The 23,019-nt window shown below is 37.0% G+C and overlaps 1 protein-coding gene across 2 annotated transcripts in view; it reads right to left on the bottom strand.

The window, feature by feature from the left end:
* Positions 1–19,934, bottom strand: part of LOC145286136 (uncharacterized) — a 539,596-nt gene extending 519,662 nt beyond the window's left edge. For both annotated transcript variants that reach the window (XM_080134856.1, XM_080134858.1), the window contains exon 1: positions 19,886–19,934. The gene's annotated coding sequence lies outside the window, so the exon portion shown is untranslated. The remainder of the gene's footprint in view (positions 1–19,885) is intronic.
* Positions 19,935–23,019: the final 3,085 nt, after the last annotated feature.

Below are 23,019 nucleotides of genomic sequence, written 5' to 3'. Positions count from 1 at the left end.
TGTTTTTATGCTCCAAGTTAAAAATGAGAACATGGTAAAAAATAACAAAAAGGGAAACATTTTTCAATGTTTACATTTTATACATTATGTTTGGATACACATGCGTGGGGTTAAATTTAATATGACTGAAATTTTACAGGTTATATAAATATAGAAGTCCATCTCTACTAGACTATGATTTATATTTTTATGACCACAGGAAGCAAAGTCATGACCACAGGAAGCAAAGTCATGACCGAGCAAAGTTGACAAAGAATATTCCAAAATTGACAAGATAAATCGGCATATATCATCCATTTTCATATAGATAATAGTTTCAGAATTATTTTTATGTATAATATGTAAATATTTGATAATTATTAATTGTGCAGAAATTTCTTTAAAATGTTATCATTTATAAAAATTCAAATCCATTTAACATAAAAACGGCTCGCTAAGCACTAATGCGCTGAGCTGACTAAAGTATTCTCTTAAAAATAGAAGACTGTTTTTCTGCTTTTGTCTTACTAGACTAGTCATTTTTTATTCGGAGTTTGTCAATTTAAAAACATTATTTTCAAGTTTTTCAAATTTGATTTAGAAACAATACTATTTTTTTTGTTTTTAACGCTTTTGTGACCTTGCAACGTGACCTTACACGACCTTGAACCTCTGATCGCGGCCCAGTTATGATCTGCACCCTGGTCGGTACAGTTATGATATGTCGACTGGGCAACCAGGTCTGCCAACCGTTAGTACGTCGCGTCACCCAGTGAGTTCTTCGTTAAGGCGTTGGGGACTCTTCTCGGATGCTCGGTTCTCAAGGCCTGTTCTCCGTGGATCGTCTAGTTATTCTGGGTGTTCGTTGACGGATACGGTGTCACAAATGGCAAATAAAGAAATATACACATATAGGGATCAACGCACATCAGCAACAAAACTCCGGAGGTTGGTTAATATAATATATATTTCGGAAATTCATAAAAGAAGTATTTACAGCATATACATATAGTTGACAATTAATTCAAGCAACTGAGCTTCTGTTGTTGAAATACCTGGTCGGTATCGCGGACTTTGCGTAATTCTCGTTAAGTGATCGACACGTTATAAGCGTTGAGTTATCAGGCAACAAGCGAGGGGGAGAGAGAGGAGAGGTGATTCTGCCGAGACGGAACAACTCGACTTAGCTCTCTTTGACTCTGATTCCCAATCTTAGACCCGGACTCTGACTTAATCTCTGATTTTTCATTTCTTTTATAATACAATTATGGAATGATGACGACACCCATGTTCGTCATCGACCAATCAAATTGCTTGATTATAATTCGACGGGGCCCTTTCTCATTGGTTGATTATACTTCGACAGGGCCCTTTTTCATTGGTCCATTTCCAAAATTGGATTGACTCTTCCTTTAATTAACGCCCAACTTACACGTTGTATTATTTAACTCCTCCCTGGCTTACTAATGGAATTTTTCCATATCCAGGAAAATTATTTTTCCTTTGACTTAAAGTAAATCACGCGATTTTATTTGTTTTAAAATTATCTATTGATCTCATTTTTCGCTTTGATAATTCAAAGGAATTTTAGTTTATCTTTGAATTAAGTTCTGGTTGTCGGCCATTCCATTATATCAGACATTTTGATTACGTCAAAAGACCAAGAATGCATTTGTCGCTTTGAACTTATCGGACAACACATTTTCCCATCCGAGCAAAAATATTTCATAACTTCAATTTTCGTTCGACCTGATTCACCAAATGACAATTCTCGATACGTCATAAAAATATGTATTATTGTTTTGAAATTTCGGACAATTCATTTTTTTCCTATTCTTTGTTTTAAAACACAATGCCGAGTCACTGCGTGTGTTTCTCTCAGATCAAAAACAACCCGACTTTTTCAACTGTCAAACTCACAGATCAAACTTGGCTCATAGTTTTGCCAATTGCGGGTGTGCAATCCCCAATTCTCTGGTTCTTGTACAATTATGATTTCGGCTATTTCAGATCAAACGCCTGTGTATTTTTGGCTAAAATATTTTATGCATTCTTTTTCGCTTTTGAAGTTTAGAATGTGATTTAACTTTTCGCTACAAAGGCACTTTTGCCGCCACCATCTCAACAACAGACTTAGCTCAGAATTTATTGACAAAAAAAAAAAAAATTAATAATTTTTATTCCTTCAAAACCCGATCATCGTCCGGGAACAAAAAATTATTTTTAACCAAAAGAAACGTCACATCAACCCTACAGGTCTGATGTGGCCTCTCTTCAGTGTTACACTTTTAGTATACATGTACTAAAAGCGTTAAAAAACAACAAAATGTACTAAGTACATGCGTTTAACTTCTTAGTTGTACTTAAGGTAGAATTGTGTTTTTTAGTAGTCAAAAACAAATATATAACAAATAAAAGGTACTTGTGCACTTATGCTACCATGCTGAAATAATGTTATTATTTAGAACTCCATTGTTAACATGGGGAAGGCAGGGTGTTTTGTTAACTATTCTGTACTTTCACCTAACAATAAAATAAATTAAAAAAAAAAAGATATTGTGAAACTTGAATTTATTTTTAACTCATTGTCAAGACCAATTTTTCGAATCTGTAAAACAAACTCGTTCTTTTTTTAACTGAGGATATCTAAATGATAATAATAAAGTGATTTGATAAAGAATTCCATTGTGATGTATTTTGTAAATTTTTATCTTGTTTCCACCTTAACATTTTTCTTTAAAATGATTACCGCTTAAGGTTTTCGAGTATGCTGAAAACGAATATCGCATTTAAATTTTCCGCAAACAAGTAGCTTTCTGGATATTAAGCAATGTCATTTCTTACGTTATTGCTGGTGGCCATCTTGATATGCGTGTTTGTGCATAGTTTCTCAGGGTTGCGTTTGTGCGCATCAAGATGGCCACCAGCAATAACATAAGAAATGACATTGCTTAATATCCGGAAAACTACTTATTTGCAGAAAATTTAAATGCAATATTCGTTTTCAGCATACCCTAAAACCTATAGAAGTAATCATTTTAAATGTTAAGGTGGAAACAAGGTAAAAAATTACTGTTTTATTTCTTTGTTTACATAATTGAATTTTCAGTAAAACAATAGAAATGACAAAAATTACCATCAACTGGTGAATATATAGTTGTTCCTTATCAGGATTTCTGGTATCCTGGTACTGTGAAAGTTACATTGAGAATTCATGTAGAGTACGATTTATGGTTGCATCTCAGAAAATAGGGGTATATTTTGAGCCAGATAGAGAGGATTTACAAAATTGAAAATTGGACTGGTCCCAAAATGCATAAGTTCTGGTCTACTATGGGAATTTCCATCTTTTACAGAAATCCAAAATCTATATGAAAAATTTTCTTTGATTTATTTCTGAGATTGATTCATATCTACTCAATTTTTTTTTCTTTGAGGTGTGTAGTAAATACCGGCAATGAATGCTCTTTAGGAATTAAATGGCTAAACCCAAGATTAAGCTCTCCTTTGGTGAGGAGGCAGGAAAATGCCTATTCTCAATAAAGCTATATTTAAATATGTCTATAATAGTTTTGTTCATAAATAGACACACCTGTTCAAAAAAAAAAAAAAATGAAATTTGTACATCTGAATTTATAATTCATAGCTTATGGTAAAGAGATATATCAAATTTGACTGCATAATTAGAAAGAGCACATAATTTTACATAAGAGTGCCAAGTTTCATGAGAATAGATTGAAAAATAAATAAATTGTGGCAAAATTACCGAATTTCTTGAAATGTTGAGGTCTGTAATTTAGCCCACTTTTTCTAAAGAAAAATGTTCAAAGAAAAGCCTAAATTTTGGCACTTAAAATTCACATAACTTGAACTACTGATGGTATTTGCATAATCCAAACGGTTTTAAGCATCTTTTACATAGCTCTTTTCATGCAGGTTGATAAAATAACAATTATCTAAAAAGAAAAAAAAAAAAATCAACTTGTAATGCTACATGTACACAAGTGATGAAGCTTGAGGTGCAATGCTTTCCCATTCACTGAAGACAAACAGTGAAGAGACAAAAAGAGGGTGTACCATAACCTACAACTATCGTTCCCAAAAGTGTTCATAAAATGAACATTGATTAGCATTAATTCATTCACCAAAATGATTTTTTTTAACAGCATATCAACCCTTTGTGGGTTATTTAATGCCAAATTCAGTTATTTTGGGAATAGTATTTGATGTTGTATCCAGTTATTTTATGAGATTTTTATTCTTCAAGCTCCTTGTATTTTCAATCGTTAGTTCGTAGCTTTTGAGTTGGTTGTTTTATAGTGGATTTTGTCATTTTTGTTTTCTGCCTTGCAGAATATGATTGGGGTTTGCAATGGGAGGGGGAAAGGGTTACAGTATTATTAAGTCCTGTATTATGAATGTAGTTATATTGTTGATAGTGTTTTATATTCAAATTGTCCTCATTCTTAAGGAAGGTTTCTTGGAGATAAATAACCAAAGGATTAAATTTGGTTTGCAACAATAAAATTTAATTGTAATTTGCCTTCAATCCACGGCAATTCCACTGGATTTTCTTGTAATTCATGAGGATTTTTTTTGGTTTGAGGAGTAACTTCAGTTTCCATGTTTTCTAATTCCATAAATCTATTTGTAGTAGTAGTAGTAGTAGTGGCTTCTGTTTGTGGTTATTTCTTAATATTATTTTGTTTTTTGGTAAATGTATTTTTTGTTTGTTTTTCAAGTGTGTTTTTTTCACCACGGGGAAGACATATTGGTGACCTGTGTGGTCTTTTAACTGATTTTTTTTTACCTTAGTTTCGTCTTTTTCAGCATCTGCACGACATACTGGTGATTTTTGTGGTCTTTCTTTTGATCGACTTTGTTTTCTTGGATGTTCTGATTTTGGTTGAGAATTTATTTTATTGGTAACAAGTTGATGATTTAATGGGCTGATTAATTTTTGATGATATGTTTGGTTTGATTTTATTTAGAAATTTGGGCCAGTCGTTTGGTCCCGATTGTAACAACTTTTTTTTTTTTTTTTTTTTACAAGGTGGTAATCACTTATCAAGGCCCAGAAGCCACTCAGGGATAAGGGTTATTGCATGTACAGTACGTTAGTGTGGAGATTTAATAAAGTGTCTATTTAAGGGGGCGGTTCATCAGAAATTTGTTTACATTGGACTTGAAGACATCAAGGTTGTAGTCAAGTGGGAAGCAGGCAGACTGAACAGAGTTCCACAGCCATGCAGTTCTAAGAAAGAAGCTTTGTTCATGGAATCTATGTTTTGATTTAGGCACAGATAAAGAGTGGGGAAAATTTTTCACAGTGGTTTCAGCTAGATGGGTGTTTTTCGTAAAAGATTGGCGAGGGGGGACCAGAGATTGGAGTTCAGACGAGTACCTGCCATGGAAATAACGATAAAACAAAGATAGGCTTCCAACGTCTCTTCTGTGAGAGAGAGGTTGCAGGGAAGAGAAAAGGGCATCCCCCACTAACCCACAAAGTCTATTTTGTACTCTGTCAAGGCAGGATAGGCTGTTTTTAGCAGCTCCTGCCCAGATATGGCAACAGTATTCCATCCTTGGATGTACTTGGCTTTTATATAGATAGAGAATTGCATCATTACTGAGATATCTTCTGGAGTGGTAGAAGGATCCCACCATCTTTCCAGCGACCTTAGCAACAGACTTGATGTACATGTTCTATTTCAGATCAGGAGTAAAGGTCAAGCCCAGAAGCTTGTCAAAACATGGAGCTTCTCCTAGACGAGAGCAATCTATTTCAATTGATGCCAGATGGGGATCAGAGCATTGATGATGTAAGGATAGGAGTTTGGTTTTAGATGTATTAAAGGTAACCAGCCACGTCTTCCCCCACTGAACCACGCTCAAGATCAGAGGAGAGAGAGAGAGAGAATCAGAGAGAACTGTCATTTACAGCCTTTGATGTGTTGCTGTAGATGGTTGTGTCATCAGCATAGATGTCAACGAATGATTTAAGTATGTGTTTAGGGAGATCATTGATGTAGATCAGGAAGAGAGTTGAGCCCAGGATGGATCCCTGTGGGACTCCAGTATTAATACTGCAGGCCTCTGATTTTTGTCCATCAACCACTACTCTTATGAGCCTACCAGAAAGAAATGATTTAATGATCGAGAAAACATTTCCAGTTATATCATAGCTGGAAATCTTGTGAAATGGGCCTTTATGCCATACCTTGTCGAAGGCCTTTGATATGTCAAGAGCAATTGCCATGGAAAGGAAGTTTTTGTCAAGAGATTCACTAATCCTATGAGATATAACCGTTAGCACATCTGCGGTAGATCTTGCAGAACAGAAACCATATTGCGTGTCACTAAGATTATTTCTGCTGAGGTGGTTGACTATTTCTCTATTTAATATGGATTCCAGCAACTTACTCATGACACACAGGAGACATATTGGTTTGCACTGGGAGGGAGATGACTTATCACCTGAATTCTTAAATACAGGGCATACTGATGAGGTATTCCAGGGTGTTGGAAAGCACTTCTCCTTAAGGCAGCGCTTAAACAGTTTCGTAAGTATGGAAGCAAGTTCTGGTTGAAGCTTTTTTAACACTATAATTGGGATGCCGTCAGGGCCAGTAACTTTAGTAGAATCAAGGTTCTTGATTAGCTTGGCGACCTCACGCACGGATATGTGTATGTTACCTAGCGTGTTGTGTGTTATAGGAGGAAATATGGGGAGTTGATGGCCTTCGTCGCATAGGGTAGAATTAGCTGCAAAGTTCTTTGCAAATAGTTTGGCCTTGTCTCATGCTGACGAGATGACCTCAGGTCCATTGATAATGGTTGGGATAGAACGCACACTTCTGTTCAGGATCCTATTTGTTATTTGCCAATACTGGTGGGAACCAAGCCGCTGATCAGCTACTTTGGATTTAACGGACTGAGCATATAGCTCTTTTGCATTTTTTATTACTCTTTTACAGTGGTTGCTGGCAGTCCTGAAAGCAGCTTTAGTCTCAGTGCATCTATTACGTTGGTAGCTATGGAAAAAGTGATTTCTGTGCGCGATAGCAGCAGCACATTCTGAGGAGAACCATGGCTGGCTGTTAGGTTTTTGTTGGAATTTTTTAGATGGTATAAATCGGTCTATGCCTAACGATTAACCATTCGGTCAGGTCTGATACTATAGAGGACACATCCTTTTTAAACATGGAATGCAAAGGTAGATCAGATATGAATGTATGGAAGCTATCTCAGTCAGCCATGGAGTATCGGTATACAGTACGGTGGAGGGGTACGTCTGGGGACTTATTACATTTCATTTGTATCTTAACTGATACGACGGAGTGGTCGGAAGATCCTAGAGGAGAAAGAATGGAACATGAACATAGCTCAGAGGAAGTGAAGGGAAAAAGGTCTAGACGGCTTGCATACTGACCTGTAGTATCGGGCACACGGGTGGGCTCGCGAATAATCTTAGTGAGATCATAAGCAATGGCAAAATCATGACAAAACCTCCCCTCATCATCTGTCTTATTTGAGTGGGTCAGCCATTCCACGTTATGGATGTTGAAGTCACCACAGATGTGAATGTTAGCCGAGGGATGTGCAGACAGGTTGTGGTCTATTTTCTCAGGTATACTCTTAAAGATAGTAACTCCGCTGTTATGGGGCCGATAGAGGGCAAATATAAATGCAGTGGTGTAAGCAAGTGCAACCCGAAAGCACATATAAGGTAAATTAGGATCTTAGAGATATCCCTGCCACACGGGAAGCCATCTTTGATGTAGGTACATATTCTATGCCCATGGCGGTCTTGGGGGGTCAGATTTAGATGTTAAGTTAGAGTATCTGTTAATTATGAACTCATCTAGGGAAGTGGTCAGCCCTATTCCAGTTTCGCTTAGAAAGAATATGTCCGGTTTCGTCTCCTGTAATTGGGTTTTAACCTCTGGAAGGTTGGAACGTAGACCCCTGATGTTGAAGAAGGAAACATGGTAGTAGGGGTCTACGTTAGAAGATGGGGTTCTAGGTTTATTCAAGTTTTTTTTCTGGAGATATTTCATGTTGAGGTTTTGAGATTTGTGGAACAGGTTGGCATACTTGGTTAGAGCAGGATAGAGAGGGAAAGTAAGAGAAAAGGACAGGATAATTTTTTTTTTCATGTAGCACATAAGGTAAAGCCGTAACAATTAACCACTAGTATGACATCAAGAGGCCCCACCAAAGACTACTCCATGGTCCAGAATCCATTCATCAAATGGCAATACAGCAGCCCCAGTACTTTGCACCTGCTGATAGGACAGCCTCCTTAGTGCTTAATCCAAGGTTCGGGTCCCTGACTATCAGGCGGATAATGTCAGCCCAGACGAAACGTTTACCTTCAGCACCCTTACTAGTGACATGACCACAAGGATAGACATAAGGACAGAAAGATTTCCGACATCTCAGACTACTGTTCACCAAGTACTACCGACCTGGAAAGCAGCTTTTTCTTCACCCTTTGTCAGAAAAAAATCACTCATTTGAATGAGGACTGAGGGACAAAAAAGGAGAAGCGAGAGTTCCTGGAACTGCCAATAACACATCCACTGCATTATCTAGTCTCCATTTAAAAAAAAAAAAATTTTTAAATTAAAAAAAAAAAAAAAAGGGAATAGGTACGAGGGACTTATTAATATCTACTTAGTAAAGTCTGGTGCTCAATTTATCAATTCAGGAACGCTGTTTGAAGATAATCTCTCCTCCCATATTAATGTGGAGATGTTTTGGCATTATCTATCTAGAGTTTGAATCATTCAAGCTTCACCTTATAATTAAAATCCAATAATGAACTTTTATCAATTTGTGAAGTAGGCTTAATTTTGTAATTTACATTTGAGTTTAGACAATAGTTCAAGGTTTTAATTTGGAAGGTTCTCGTTTTCATGGGTGACTTCTTTTCGTTTTACATGTAACAAGACAATATTGGTGAATGCTCTGACGAACTGCAAACACTTGTACCTCCCCGACGTAACTACCCCCGACAAACCCGACAAGCTACTAAGTCTCATCCCTTTACAGTAGAGATCCCTAGGTGCAAGAAAGCCTTTTACTCCAATAGTTTCTTCCCCAGAACTGCGGGTCTTTGGAACTCCCTTCCGGGATTCTGCTTTCCCAACTGCAATGATATGCAGAAGTTCAAGTGTAATGTTAACAAACATCTTTCTACTCTTCTCCCTTCATAATGACCCCGCTAATTAAGTCCCTAATAGTAGCCCCCTGCTTCAAAGTGGCACTGTGCCTTGTTTGGGGTGAAAATTGAATAAAAAAAAAAAATTTTTTTAAATTGGTTAATTGCATATTTGACAAAAAAAGATTTCAGAACAAGAAAGAGAAAAGAAAAGCATAACAAGATAGGTAAAATTAAGTTACGGGTTTTTAAGTCAGAGCTGCAATAAGAAAACCGTTAGCAGTAATTAGCACAAAATAGATTTCAAAAAGTTAGATAAAAACATTTTTTAGCCTTAGCTTAAGAGTCTGGAAAATGCGACCTACCCATCTTCAGGTCATATCGGAAATGGGAAACTAGCAGAATTCTAGGTACATAAAGATATGGTGGACATTTATTAATAATTCGTATTTGGAGTCTTGGTTAGTGATGTTGGATGATATACAACTTGAGGTGACTTGAGAGTACGTCTTTTCCTTCATGTATCCATCTACTATTTTCCTAGCTTCGAGGAAGGAGATGTTTTTGATATGTTTTATTGACACTACTTCCTTTTCTTTCTTCCAGATTCTGCATGCTCTAGCATAAACAGGATGGTTTTCTCCACAATTTGCACATTTGCAATCAAGATTGTAGTTATTGACAGTGTGGCCTGGATCTCTCTGGCCACATCTGCTGCACACTGCTCATCCCCTACATGCATCCTCTTGGTGTCCAAACTTCTAGCATTTAAAGCACCGAAGTGGGTTTGGTATAAAGGGTTCAACTTTTTCAACGTTGAACCCAATTTGGATTTCTTTTGGGATAGTGGGTCTATCAAACTGCATAATATAAGTGTTCGTATGTATAGTCTGATTCTCTTTTTTATTGTAATTCTTTTAACGTTTATTACTCCTTGGTTTTTAAGTTCTTTTGTTAGCTCTTCAGTAGTGCACATTGAGAAGTCTTTCGATTTTACTACACCTTTGGATGTATTTAGATTCTTGTGTGGATAAGTTTTGATATTTATGTTGTGGAAAGTTTTCATTCCTAGGAGAAAAGTGGCATGTTTTTCTCTTTCCACTTCCACCAGTAGGGTTTTATTTTTTAAAGTTTTTACATTTTTGGCGGTAATATATGCCGATATAATTTTATGTATAATAAACGGTGATAAGTCAGTTATTTTGGTTTCTTCAGTGGATTCCAATACAATAAATTTTGAGGATGTTTGATGTAGTTCATTATCTGAACTATCCGAGTCGACGTGTTGGCGCTTGAAGTTTTTATACTTGGCCATATATATATATATATATATATTTTTAAATTCATTGTTTATGCTCCCCACCCACCTCGGAGTCCAATATTGGTTAAATACAATGTGGTTAAATACAATGACCCCACAACTCAATCTTCACTCTTCAATCCTGCAGTCCAATGCACTTCTGACAGCAATTGCTTCTGCCAAACAAAAAAGACGCCCTCTCTCCCAAATACAGGCTTTTATAGGACAAAACCGTCCAAAGTTATTTGCATACTCTTCCCATGATCTCTAGTCTATAAATAGACGCAGTGGCCATTCTCTTCTTCTTCTTTCTTCTTTCACTCTCTGAAGCGGGCGTTGCCAGTGGTAAAAGGTTTGCACGATTTTTTTTTTTTTTTTTTTTTTTTACTACACGCCCCCATGATCATTAAAGATCATTCACATCTCATAATCCCGTGTCCAGATCGGCGCATTGCGTTCTCTTTGCGGTCTCTGCATCGGCACCGGTTCATCTTCATCACTCCCTGGCTCAGTACCACCATCCTCATCACCTAAATGGACCACACGCCTTAAATCTAAAACATGTCGTGGCATTCCATTGACACTTAAGTTGTTTTGGGATTGCACTCCTGTTATCACTCCTCTTCCCCACTGCGTTGTGCATCGGGCATTAGGCGGTTTCACCCAAACTTCTTCTTTGGATTCTGGCTGGTCCTTGATCATTAATTTCCGGTGACATGTCTCTATGATGCCTCCATTCGTAATTAAAGATTGCTCTATGTGGTACTGTGTCATCTCTTTGCCCGACCTTAGGGGACATGTTGTACCAAAATGTGGCCTCGTCAGGCGATATTCTTCCTCTCTCAGCTATTGCTTTCACAGTCCGATGATGTCGCTCCACAATGCCATTTCCTCCAGGTCTGTAGGCTGCCCTGTAATAACTTTTAATCTTCCATTTTTTTAGCATCATCTGAAAGATTTCTGAGCGAAAAACAGTGCCATTGTCCATTATCACCTCCCTTACTAGACCTCGTTCAAGCATCACCTTTTCTAATTCAGTTGCAACTGCAGATGCTGCTTCCACTCGCAGTTCCTTCCATATCGCCAGTCTACTTGGCCCACAATCAATTATTGATAAGTACGCTCCCCCTCGGTAGTGTGCTATGTCAATAGCTAGTCTCGTCCAGTTCGTTAAAACTCCAATTTCCCCAGGATTATGTATATTTGGGGCAGGATCGATCGATTGACACCGAACACAGTTCTTTACTATCATCTGAATTTCTTCCTGTTTTACATTCGGATCCACTTGCCTCACCAAATATAATGTTCTCTCCACTCCCATGTGATGCATGTCATGCAACTCTTTAATTTCTCCAATTCCAAGACAGCATATCGGCACCTCCTCTTTCTCAATTAACCACTGTTTTTTTATCCGTGTTAGCGCATCTGCCTTGTTTCTTTCAGAAGGCACAAACACTGCTTTTATTTGCAGTTTCAATTCAGACATCAACTCTCTAAGCATCCCTAATCTCCGCTTTATTATCACTTCTCCGGCACCCTTTGTTCGTATTCTGCCACTCTCCTCCACAGTAGAGTTCACCCAACTGAGTACAGTGGCTGAATCAGTTCTTATTTCAATATTTGTCAGTCTCCATTTGATAGCTAAATTGACACCCTTTAGAACAGCATCTAATTCAGCTATGTTAATGTGATTAAAGTCATCACTTTTCCTCAGCCAAGTTGCATCTTCCGCCACCACACCGCCAATCTCGACAACCACGCTAGTTGCAACATTGCTTGCATCACACCACACGACTCCTGTGCTCACTTCAGGTATGTGCCAAGCGCCATTAACAGGGTCTTCTTTTTTCACCTCAGCTAGAACCTCCTGCATCACTTTCATGGTTTTGCAATCAACTTTTTCTTCCCAATCCATTCCATTTGCTCTTCTTTTCACATAACTGCATGCTAATCGCAGCCATCCAGCAATTGGATAGTGCCCCAATAATTTACCACAGATCGAAAATAGCTCCCGCCTACTAATTTCTCCTCCCATCTCTGGGATCTCGTTGCCTCTCCTGAACATTAGTGCACCCATCTTATTTTTCATAAGCTTAAGGCCCAGTGCCGCTCCTCCGTCCAGGGATTCTGGAGATTTTGCTGCTAACCCAAACCCCTTCAAATGTTCCACAACTTCCTGTGTTGATATTTTCGTTACGTCTACCATTATATCATCAATGTATGAATCAGTGGCCTCTTTCGTCCTACTTCCTTTCTTTAATACTGTTTTTAAAATGGCTGCCATAATCTTTGGTGCGACATTAAGTCCAAATCCTAATCGTGTTAGGCAATAGGTTTTTCCTTTATAACAGACCAGCTGGTACTGCCATAGTTCCTTTGCCACATGTAATTGCAGGTAGGCAGACTTAAGGTCCACTATTGCGGTCCCTCCTACCAACTGTCTCCACTTTCTTATCTTTTCATCACACACATATTATGTCGTTCCCTGTATGACACGCCACAAAACGGTTCAACTCACGAAAGTCGAACACTGGCCTAACTTTCCCTTTTGTGGCCTGAAATACTGCCATCAATGGCAACACGCCTTTTCTTTCTCCTTTCCATGGTAACAGAATACCATCCGATATCCATCTTTCCACCTCTTTCTCGAATTCTAATTTCTTATCGCCTTCCAGAGAGTTTTTATAATATTGGACTTTGTTCTGCAATACTGGAGGCTCTCCCTTCCATGTCCATCTTACTGTCCATTTATCTCCATCGAAGTTTGCTTCAAAGTCTTTATCCTCAATTTTGCAAACATTCAGCTGATGGGCAGCCACGGCACATTGTATATCTCCAAACTTCACTTTGGCTTTCTTTATAGTTACACCTCCCAACTCATTAATCACGTCCATTCCAATTATGACATCGATCCCATCAACGATGTGATTCATCAAGATTGCCCTCACCTTTACGTGCATTCCAGACTTTTATCTCCACTTGTCTGGCTCCTTTACATTCTATATCCCTCCCATCAACTGCTTTCACTGTACCGCTCCTTCCATATCCCTTCAAAAGTTTGGAATTGATTAAAGTAGTGGTGCACCCAGTATCGACAAGTGCAGTCATTACAGAATCATTCACCTCTACTTCTATTATAGGAAGAGGCCAGTATCGCGCCTTCATTTCATTGCTAGGGTAGCTTGCGGCGCAGAAGCTCCCCCTTGCCCGTTTCCCTGAATCTGAGGACAATATCTCGCAATGTGGCCAAATTTTCCACAATTGTAGCATGTTGCCCTGGCCCTAGGGATCTCTGTGCAATCTTTTTTTAGGTGCGGTCCTTGACATCTAAAGCACTGAAGGCTTGATTCTTTCTTTCCCTTATTAGTCTCATTAGTTTGCGCACTTGCGGCCAATGTCCGAGTTTCTACGACCCTTTTGCTGACTAAAAGCCGTGCATTCGGTATCAGTTTGCTGACATCCATTCTCTCTATGTTCGGTAGCTGCTGTAATGCCACAGATACATCGTCTGGGAATCCAGTTATGAATGCCAGTTTGGCTGTATGTTCCAGCCCTCTTCCCAGATATCCCGCCAGTCCAGCCAATCTTTTGATTTTATTAGCATAAACATCCACCGATTCTCTTGTCCACTTGAATCGTTGCAGTTTTTCGTATGCCTCAAAAGGCCCCTCAGTGAAGGCGGTCACGAGTCTCATCTCTATCAGTTCTGCATCTTCTTGTTCTGCATTATTCATCTCAAGATAGAGAGCGAGTGCATCTCCCTGCAAAAAAAGTGGAATAAAACTGGCAAGGTCTGGAACATGTTGAAGCTTAGCCACCAGTTTTACTTTCTTTATCCATCCGACTACATCACCTTCTCCACTAAAAGGTGGTATCACATCTTTTCCCAATCTCAACATCCCAGATTCCATGATCTGTCCTTAGCCGAAATAGCTTGTGGTTAAATACAATGACCCCACAACTCAATCTTCACTCTTCAATCCTGCAGTCCAATGCACTTCTGACAGCAATTGCTTCTGCCAAACAAAAAAGATGCCCTCTCTCCCAAATACAGGCTTTTTATAGGACAAAACCGTCCAAAGTTATTTGCATACTCTTCTCATGATCTCTAGTCTATAAATAGACGCAGTGGCCATTCTCTTCTTCTTTCACTCTCTGAAGCGGGCGTTGCCAGTGGTAAAAGGTTTGCACGATTTTTTTTTTTTTTTTACTACACATGTTAAGGGGGAAACCCATTCGCCTTGTCACGCCAGAGCTACATAAACAGTATACATGTTCCAAATGGGAGCCATGAGCACCCATAATCCTTTAGTTACATAATCCAAGTCATTTGTGGTAACTTCCGGCACTATACAGCCAAGTCATGACTTTAATCATTTGGCACATTTGAACCTAGCCACCGCCTTCTAACACATGGAAAAGAGGGGAAAATATGTATATAGTTTATAGTGGTACAGGGTAGAACTGTATTTGTTACAGTTTAGAGGAAATTGATAGAAAAGTAGATGTGTTAGGGCTTGACATAACTAGCCGGTTGATTGGATCGGGCCCCTCCGACCGCCCGTCTAGCCTTGTTAGAGGCCAAAGTGGAGTGTTGCAACTGATATCTTTAATTTCCCTAGATATCAGTTGCTCAGCCACCAGGATCCTTTTCAGAGCCATTACGGGTCGCCACCCACAGCCAATAGGTGGCCCCTTTCAGAGGCTTAGGGACAGTCAGTGTATTCTAATGCCCCACCGACAGGGTTGGGAAGGGTAGGGAAGGACAAAAAAAAAAAAAAAAAAAAAAGAAAGGGAAAGGGGGCTGTTGTTTTTGTAGAACATAATTAAGTTTTACAAAAGAGAATAGAAAACAAAACCAGAAGTTTAACGTAGGTGCATTTCGTCTTAGGAAGCCACTAGATAGCCTGATCTGGTACCACCAGCCAAAATGATTATTTTATTTTCCAGTTATTAAAAGAATCAAAATCTTTATGCAAGAATACAAGCCTATTTAAATAGGCAAGTGTAATGAGTAAAGCTGATTCCCTTGGCCCCAAAGTAAACACCAGAAAATCACCTGTGCCATATAGAAAAGTCTCAAATGGCAAAAGGTTTATTAGCATACTACAGTTTTAAATATTAAAAAGTGAAATTCTATAAAGCTCATTTGAACCATTGGCCTCCACATTACAAATGACTCCTCTTGAACGTCATGTAAAGATGTAGGATCTGCCTATTCATCAGTTAACTCTTTGAACATCCATTTCACTTTATTGCCAGAGTTCATTCATAACAGGTGTTGGTTAGAGACCGTGTTTGTTAGACACGTGCAGTGCTTAATTTATTTGGTCATTCTATTTAAGAACTTTTGGATTATAAAAATCAGAATATGAGTAGGATTCTGTTTAAAAATTCATACCACACTAAGGAAAACAAACAATGCATTTAATATGGAGTCTCAGTAATGTTCATAGTTTTCATTTGGGAATCTGTATATATTTGACTAGCAGGATGATCCAACATTGCTCGGAATTGAATGTTTCATATGCTCATATTTTTATTGTCATTGAAATCTATGAAATAGCCAATTTTTCAATCAACTTGATTGATTGCTTGCTTGCTTGTTCTAATTGGAGAGCCATCGCGATGCATCTGGAGGAAACTTCACATGCCTCTTGCAATTACTAAGCTCACAATATATTGTAGTGTAGAGAACCTACTGTTGATTTTATAAAATTATTTTTATATATAATGGCTTGCATTATAGTTTAAAATACAAAATTCAAGTCTCATGCTTCAATTGTGCTCTAAATAGAAACATTTATTTCGAATGCACCCTACTGTTGATTTTATATGTTGAGCCTTTCAGCTTGTGTGGTAATAACACTTATCAAATGCACTTATGTTAGGCTGTGTAAGATGTTAACTTCGGTCAAAATCGCCTGTTCCTTCTTTCTTTTATTACATTTTCACTTCAAACAAGGCACAGTGCCACTTTGACATAGAAAACTACTATCAGGGACATAAGTTGCAGGGATACTATGTAGGGAGTTGAGCAGCAAGATGTTTATTCACATTACACTTGAACTTCTGCATGTCAATACAGTTGGGGAAGCAGGAACTCGGAAGGCAAGACCAAAGTCTAACAGTTCTGGAGAAGAAACTATTAGAACAGAAGGCTTTCTTAAATCTAGGGATCTTTACTGTGTAGGGGTGGGACTTTGCTGCTTGTCGGGTTTGGCGGAGAAAATTACGTCAAGGGGGTACAAGGGCTTGTAGTTTGGAGCATCCACCATTAAAATACTTATAAAACAGGCAGAGGGATGCAACATTTCATCTATGGGACAGAGGTTGAAGCTTAGATGAGAGTTCAGGACCTATCAGGTTGGCAACTCTTGAACTGCAGGAGTGAGAGACCAGCAGCAGATGCACCAGCCCAAATGTAACAATACTCCATACATGGGCGAATAGTGGCCTTCTAGAGGTACAGGATACTTTCAGGCATAAGTGTAACGATGTTACCTGCCCAGGCAATGCCAATTTATCCCTGCTACAGACTAAGAGTTGGGTGGGGTGTTTGGCATAGGGTATGAGAAATTTTTTTTCTCCAAAAGTCTGGAATATGTTTATTGCTGATATGATAAATAAAAAAGAGAAGTGAAGTGGACCTGGCGACGAGAGGTCTGCTCTGTTAGTTGGAAAAGATTGTCATAAAGTCACCTGGTTTAGTTAATTGTCAGATCACCGAGCAGGAAATGAAACTTGGAAAATTTGAGAGTTAGCTGATAAGTTAGTTTGGACAGATAAATAAATAAATTGAACTTATAAGAGATAATACAGTTTCTTGGAGAGAAAGAGTGAAAAAGAAAATTGAGGAGAGATATGGGTATGAAAGAGAAAGAAGAAATTCACAATAGAAAAGAAAAAGAATATAAAATAATGGGATAGAGAAAGGAGTTCTGAGGCAAAGAGAAAGAAGTAATCTCCAAATGACAGAGGGAGAAGAAACCAATTTAATAAAAACGATTGTCTTTTTAGAAACAGAGTCTTTTTTTGCTGGCTGGCATTGGGATGAGCACATCGCCTGCCGGGGGGGGGGGGGATGCATAAGAGCTAAGTTGAAAAGCTCTTGTTCTTGGCTGGGAAATTAACTAGACGAACTTAAGTTATACAACCTGCATCATGGAGCTCGGATCAAAGAACTCAACTTTAAACAAATGTACCCTGAATATCTTAAAATAATTTATAAATAATTATTTTGTTTTGTTTATACGAAAATGACCCAGAGTTTTTCTTTGTTTCTCGATTGCCAGCCTAAATGAAGATGTAGTTTATTTCACATATGCCCTGATGCCAGATGATGGAAGAGACAGACCGGATCCAGCACGAAGCCAGAGTGACGGCCGAAGTGGACAATGTTGCCACACGGACTTGCACGTTTTGCGTGCCCTGAGCAGCAGAGAGCTATTTTCCAGTGACCAGTGAGAGTCTGGTCACTCTTGAGGGGTCCACCACTAGACAAGTAAGAATGTAGCTTTGCTGGGTTGCATCTATGGTCCTGTGAGCCAGGAGTGACGAACACGGCCAGAGGTACATCACAAGTATGCTCCTGTAGATCAGGATAGCAACGGATGAGGCGCAGCCCAAAAGGGGATAGGGTTATATAAGCAACTTTCTAACATGGTAGAGAGAGCCCACCTTCTTCACAATAGCCTTGGCAATACTCTCAATGTATCTGTTCTAATTCATGTTCACTGTGAATGTTAAGCTGAAGAGTTTGAACGAAGAGTTTGATAATGCCATAGCTATTGGTGGTTGAGAAGGTTTCTTGTAATTATTGAAGGAAACAAGCTTGGTCTTGGCAGCATTGAACATTACCATCCATTTTTTACCCCATTCCACTACAGACTGGAGGTCTTTCTCTAGGGTTTCCCCCATTGCCTTGAATATGTGTTCTTTCATTTTCTCCTCGTGCCTATTATAGAGCGTGGTGTCATCAGCAAATATACCCATCTCAGACTATTTTATCAAGGAAGTCATTTATGACTATCAGGAATAATAAAGGTCCAAAGATTGATCACTGAAGTACTCTTGCATTTATATCATTGTTTAGACGTACGACCATCGAGAACAACCTGGATTTTTCTCTTATTTAAGAAGGATTCAATTATGTTGAGTATTCGTCCAGTTATACCATAGGATCTGTTTTTCATAAGACCATGGTGCCATACCCTGTCAAAAACCTTACATATATCTAGGGCTACTGTCTTACCCTCCTTTGTCTTATCCAGTGCAGAATATCAGCAGTAGAACAGGCTTGCCTAAATCCATATTGATGGTTAGACACAAGTTTAGCAACTGTAACTACTAGAGCTTAATTAATTATGGACTCAAATATTTGACGAAAAGAGCGAGGAGGCTAATGGGGCAATAATTTAATGGGTCAGTTCTTTTGCTAGAATTCTTGTAAACTAGTACCACAGAAGCAGTTTTCCAGCAATCAGGAAAGCATGATTCGTTAAGGCATTTGTTGAAGAGTTTGGAGAGAATTGAAGCAACCTTAGTGGAGCGTTTTTTTAATAGTACAGCCAGGATGAGATCAGGTTCATATGCTTTTGAGGTGTCTAGGTTCAGATTATTTCAATTATCAATACTTATTGAAGACATTCCAACACAAAACCTATCTAAGAACACTGTCAGGCACATAAAGTACCTTTGTGTGAAATTTTGTAAAAATTAATCCAGCTGTTTTTGAGCCCATAGGGAACAAACTCGTAAAATTCCTTTTATATAATAGTAGATAACTAGATGTACCTACCCAGCATTGCTCAAGACTTAATTTTTGGTTCATTTTTATTTTTTTTACCATGTTGTTAGTTTTTTTTAACAAATAACTATTTCTTTTTCATTTAATTGGAATTTAAAAGTTAAATTTAGTCATTACGATATGGTTGGATTATTAAATTTTTAATTGAACTAAATTATTATAAAACTATAACTAATTTAAATACAGTAATGTTTTAATCAATTTAGAAGATAACTGAAAGTAAATCGACTCAAAAACTTTCAATCTTTTTACACAAGAATTTGGTACGAATTTTAAAGCCAGAAATAACTTATTTGACAATTTAAATACTTCAAAATTCTTTAAATTTCAAAGGGTGTAAATTTATTTTTTATTTTTTTCAATTATTAACAAAACATTAAAATGGCTGACTTGCTTATGAAAAAGCTGAAATGCATTGTGGTAGATTAAATTTTTTAATTTTTTAAAGATATTTTAAGTTATTTTCAATACTTTATACTAGTGCAGTAAATAAATGATTAATAGGAAATTAAAAACTCATATGCAAGAAACATACAAGAGATATAGAGATATAGAGATTAACTGTAATATATATATAGCAGTCATACTATAAAATCACATACTTCAAAAATGTAAAATATTAAATACTTACATATCTTAATAGTTTTGTAAATGTCCAATATTTCCAGTTAAAATGTTTTCTAATAAAAAAAAAAAAACAATTTAAATTCATGTATCTAGAAGAATTTTCTTTAAAATAAATATAACACTTTATATTTTACCATCTACTTTTGAAGATTGCTATGCAAATGAATCTAAAATAAATGATTCTAAAAGCTTTATTTATAATCTTTTATAAAATGTTTTCATAAAATGTGAAAAATAATTTTAATTCAATTTTATTACACATTTGAATTAAACTTTGAAAAACCACCCATGCATACCGTGCATAAAACCTATGCTTCCAAACTGAATATTTGAACCAACTCTATGATAGCAATATTAAAAATGAATTAATTTTTAAACTATACTAAATAACCCATGACCAACATTGCTACAGTAGATAAACAAATAGTTAAAAGGTTAAATAGATTCAACAATATCAATGTTTTAAACAACTACACTATACAAATCACCCTCTTTTCAAAACATCCAATGTTCGTGACGTTAAAGAATTTTAGAATACATTGTGATGTCATAATAGTATTGTACTATTGCTGTGCTTAAAAAAAAAACAAAAAAAAACACCTACTGGTGTATAAGAAAAACATTTTTATTGCTTTATTACAGTGAATGAACAAGGTGAGAGAGGTGGAAGAAACATTGAAATTTACAAAAGGTTTATCTCTCAGCAGACTGGTCAATCTCAATTTGTACTAGTTTAAATAATATTTTCGGATACCCTTGCACCCACAATGTAACTGCCCATTCTGAGGTTTTGCTGTCAATGTAACCATGTACCTTACAAGACGTGGTTCTATTCATTTTATTGTTTTAGTAAGTGACAAGTGCATTTTCATCTGCAGATAATAGCAAGTGCCTTTGATCAAAATCAGATACTTTATTTGCTCACCAATGGCTTTTCTACATCAATTAACTGGATTTTGTTTATTACAGAAAGGTTCTATATCTGGTACACCAGATCCAATATTCAATAAATTGTCTCTTTCCTCTCTTCCCTCCCTCTTTTTTTAAGCTCTAAATCATTTACATGATTCCATTTGTTTCATTTGTCATTTCATATTTATTCTTACTATCATCTAAAACATTTGTGTACAAACGAAGTGTGCATGGTGACAAGATATCAGAGTTTTAGTAATATAAAGAAATCTTTGATCTCACTTTTCTTTTTTAAAGGAATTAAATCAAGTTCTGATATTTTGTCTGAAAAATTAGAATGTGTTCAAAGGCAAAAATAACAGTTAAAAAATAAAATAATGCACAAAAATGTTTAGACCAAAAAGACAAATACCTTGCTTTTCTTGCTATTCTTTTTGCACACAGATCCTTATTCAGTAAAACTTCCGTACTCACTTCATTTCAGCTTTTTGATACACTTCTCAACTTCCTCATTCCATTACCAGGTCACCCCTATGTCTTGGAAACCCCTTGATTCATCTACATGGATGACCTGTTACCTTCAATAGTACATCTTTCAACTTTCTTTTAGTGTTCCACCATATTTTTTGAAGTAGACCTGGCAACCAAACACTCATTCACCTGGTCTTCATTCAATCTCCACATTCTTCTTCTGGTCGATAAACTTTCTCTTCATCACACCAAAGTTAAGCAACATGGAAACTAGCCCATTCCAGATATGTGACCATTTGAGAATGCTAGATGCTAAAGGGACATTCCAGTCCATATCATTCAGCCTTCAAATCAATCCTCAGATTTTTTTCTTGTGAACACCTCATAAAATTTAGGTAAAAACTAAGAAATCTGCATTTTCAGCTTTATTTGAATAGAGGAACCCATTTTTTTCTGAGGGTTAATTTCAGTCTAGAAATAAGAAATCTGTGTGTTATGACTAGGGCTATGACAACAGCATATTCTTTTCATTGTTTTAATTCTCGAGTGTGTATCCGCTGATATCTTATATGCTTTTATATAGAGTGATGTGGTTCTCGGTTGATTAACTGTGTCTAACTGTGTCGGATATATACTCGAGAGTCAAAACAATGAAAAGAATATGCTGTTGTCACAGCCCTAGTTATGACACCTTATTTTGGAATCTAGATGTTTTAGAAAATATGCAATTTTGGAACTAAAAATAATTCTCTTGGCCACTAAATTTCACCCAAGTATGGTTTCAAAAGTGAGGAATCCAAAAATCATAGTTAGAAAGACACCAAATGAAAGGAATGACCTAATTTTGACTAAATCATGTGCTACTGCAGCACATTTTAAGATCGTTCAGCCCTCCAAAGCAGAGCAACAAAAAGGATAACTGTGGTGCTTTTCCTGAAACAACTTTTGAATTTTGGAAATAAAATAGGATGAACTTACAGAAAATAAAAAATATCTCTTGGCATTATCACTATTCTGGCATATTTAAATCCCGACATACGGTATTTTTTAAAAATATTTCTTGGTTTAAGTAAGATAATTGCGATATTTGCGACAGACTAGTGTGATCTCCTTCAGTAGTAGAACAAAAACTCAGAAAGCTTTGCTGAAAACATAGGTCAGAATGTCAACTGAGAGCTTGCCTTGCAGACCAACAAATCTGTTTTTTTTTTCAGGGTTTCCCCACTGTAGTACTGGCAGAGGGATCCCCCACCTCAGCTGGAAAATTTTGTCTAACTTTTAAAATAGCTTGTAAAAGACTCCAAACAAATTTAAAACAATTCCTTTTGGTATAAATAGCTAAAAAAAAATGTCACCCCCACTCCCCACAGTTATGGATCTCAAATAGTTGTCCAAAAAACGTGTCCCCTCACACATTTGGAACCCACATGGGAAACTTTGTATTTACAGAAATTTTGGCTTTGTCATCTTAAACGCCAGGACAATTTTGACAGTTCAATGGATTACGTATGCATCATTGCAAAATATGCAAACCAATATTATAAAAAAAAAAAAAAAAAAAAAAAAAAAAAATCATCAAAAGTAAATCGTCTAAGTACTTTCAACATCTATCAAAGTAGTTCTGGATTTTGTTCTTTTCCTCATCTGTGATGAAATATTTTCTTTCATTTGATGACGTATTTGGTGTTGCAATCTTCATGATTACCTTGTTCAATGAAAACTGAGCTGATTGCCCATGTGGATGCAGGAATTTGC

The sequence above is a fragment of the Euprymna scolopes genome, chromosome 10 (assembly GCF_053919585.1).
Source record: "Euprymna scolopes isolate OS-2025 chromosome 10, ASM5391958v1, whole genome shotgun sequence".
Taxonomy (NCBI): domain Eukaryota; kingdom Metazoa; phylum Mollusca; class Cephalopoda; order Sepiida; family Sepiolidae; genus Euprymna; species Euprymna scolopes.
This window is presented reverse-complemented; position numbering and strand designations above follow the sequence as displayed.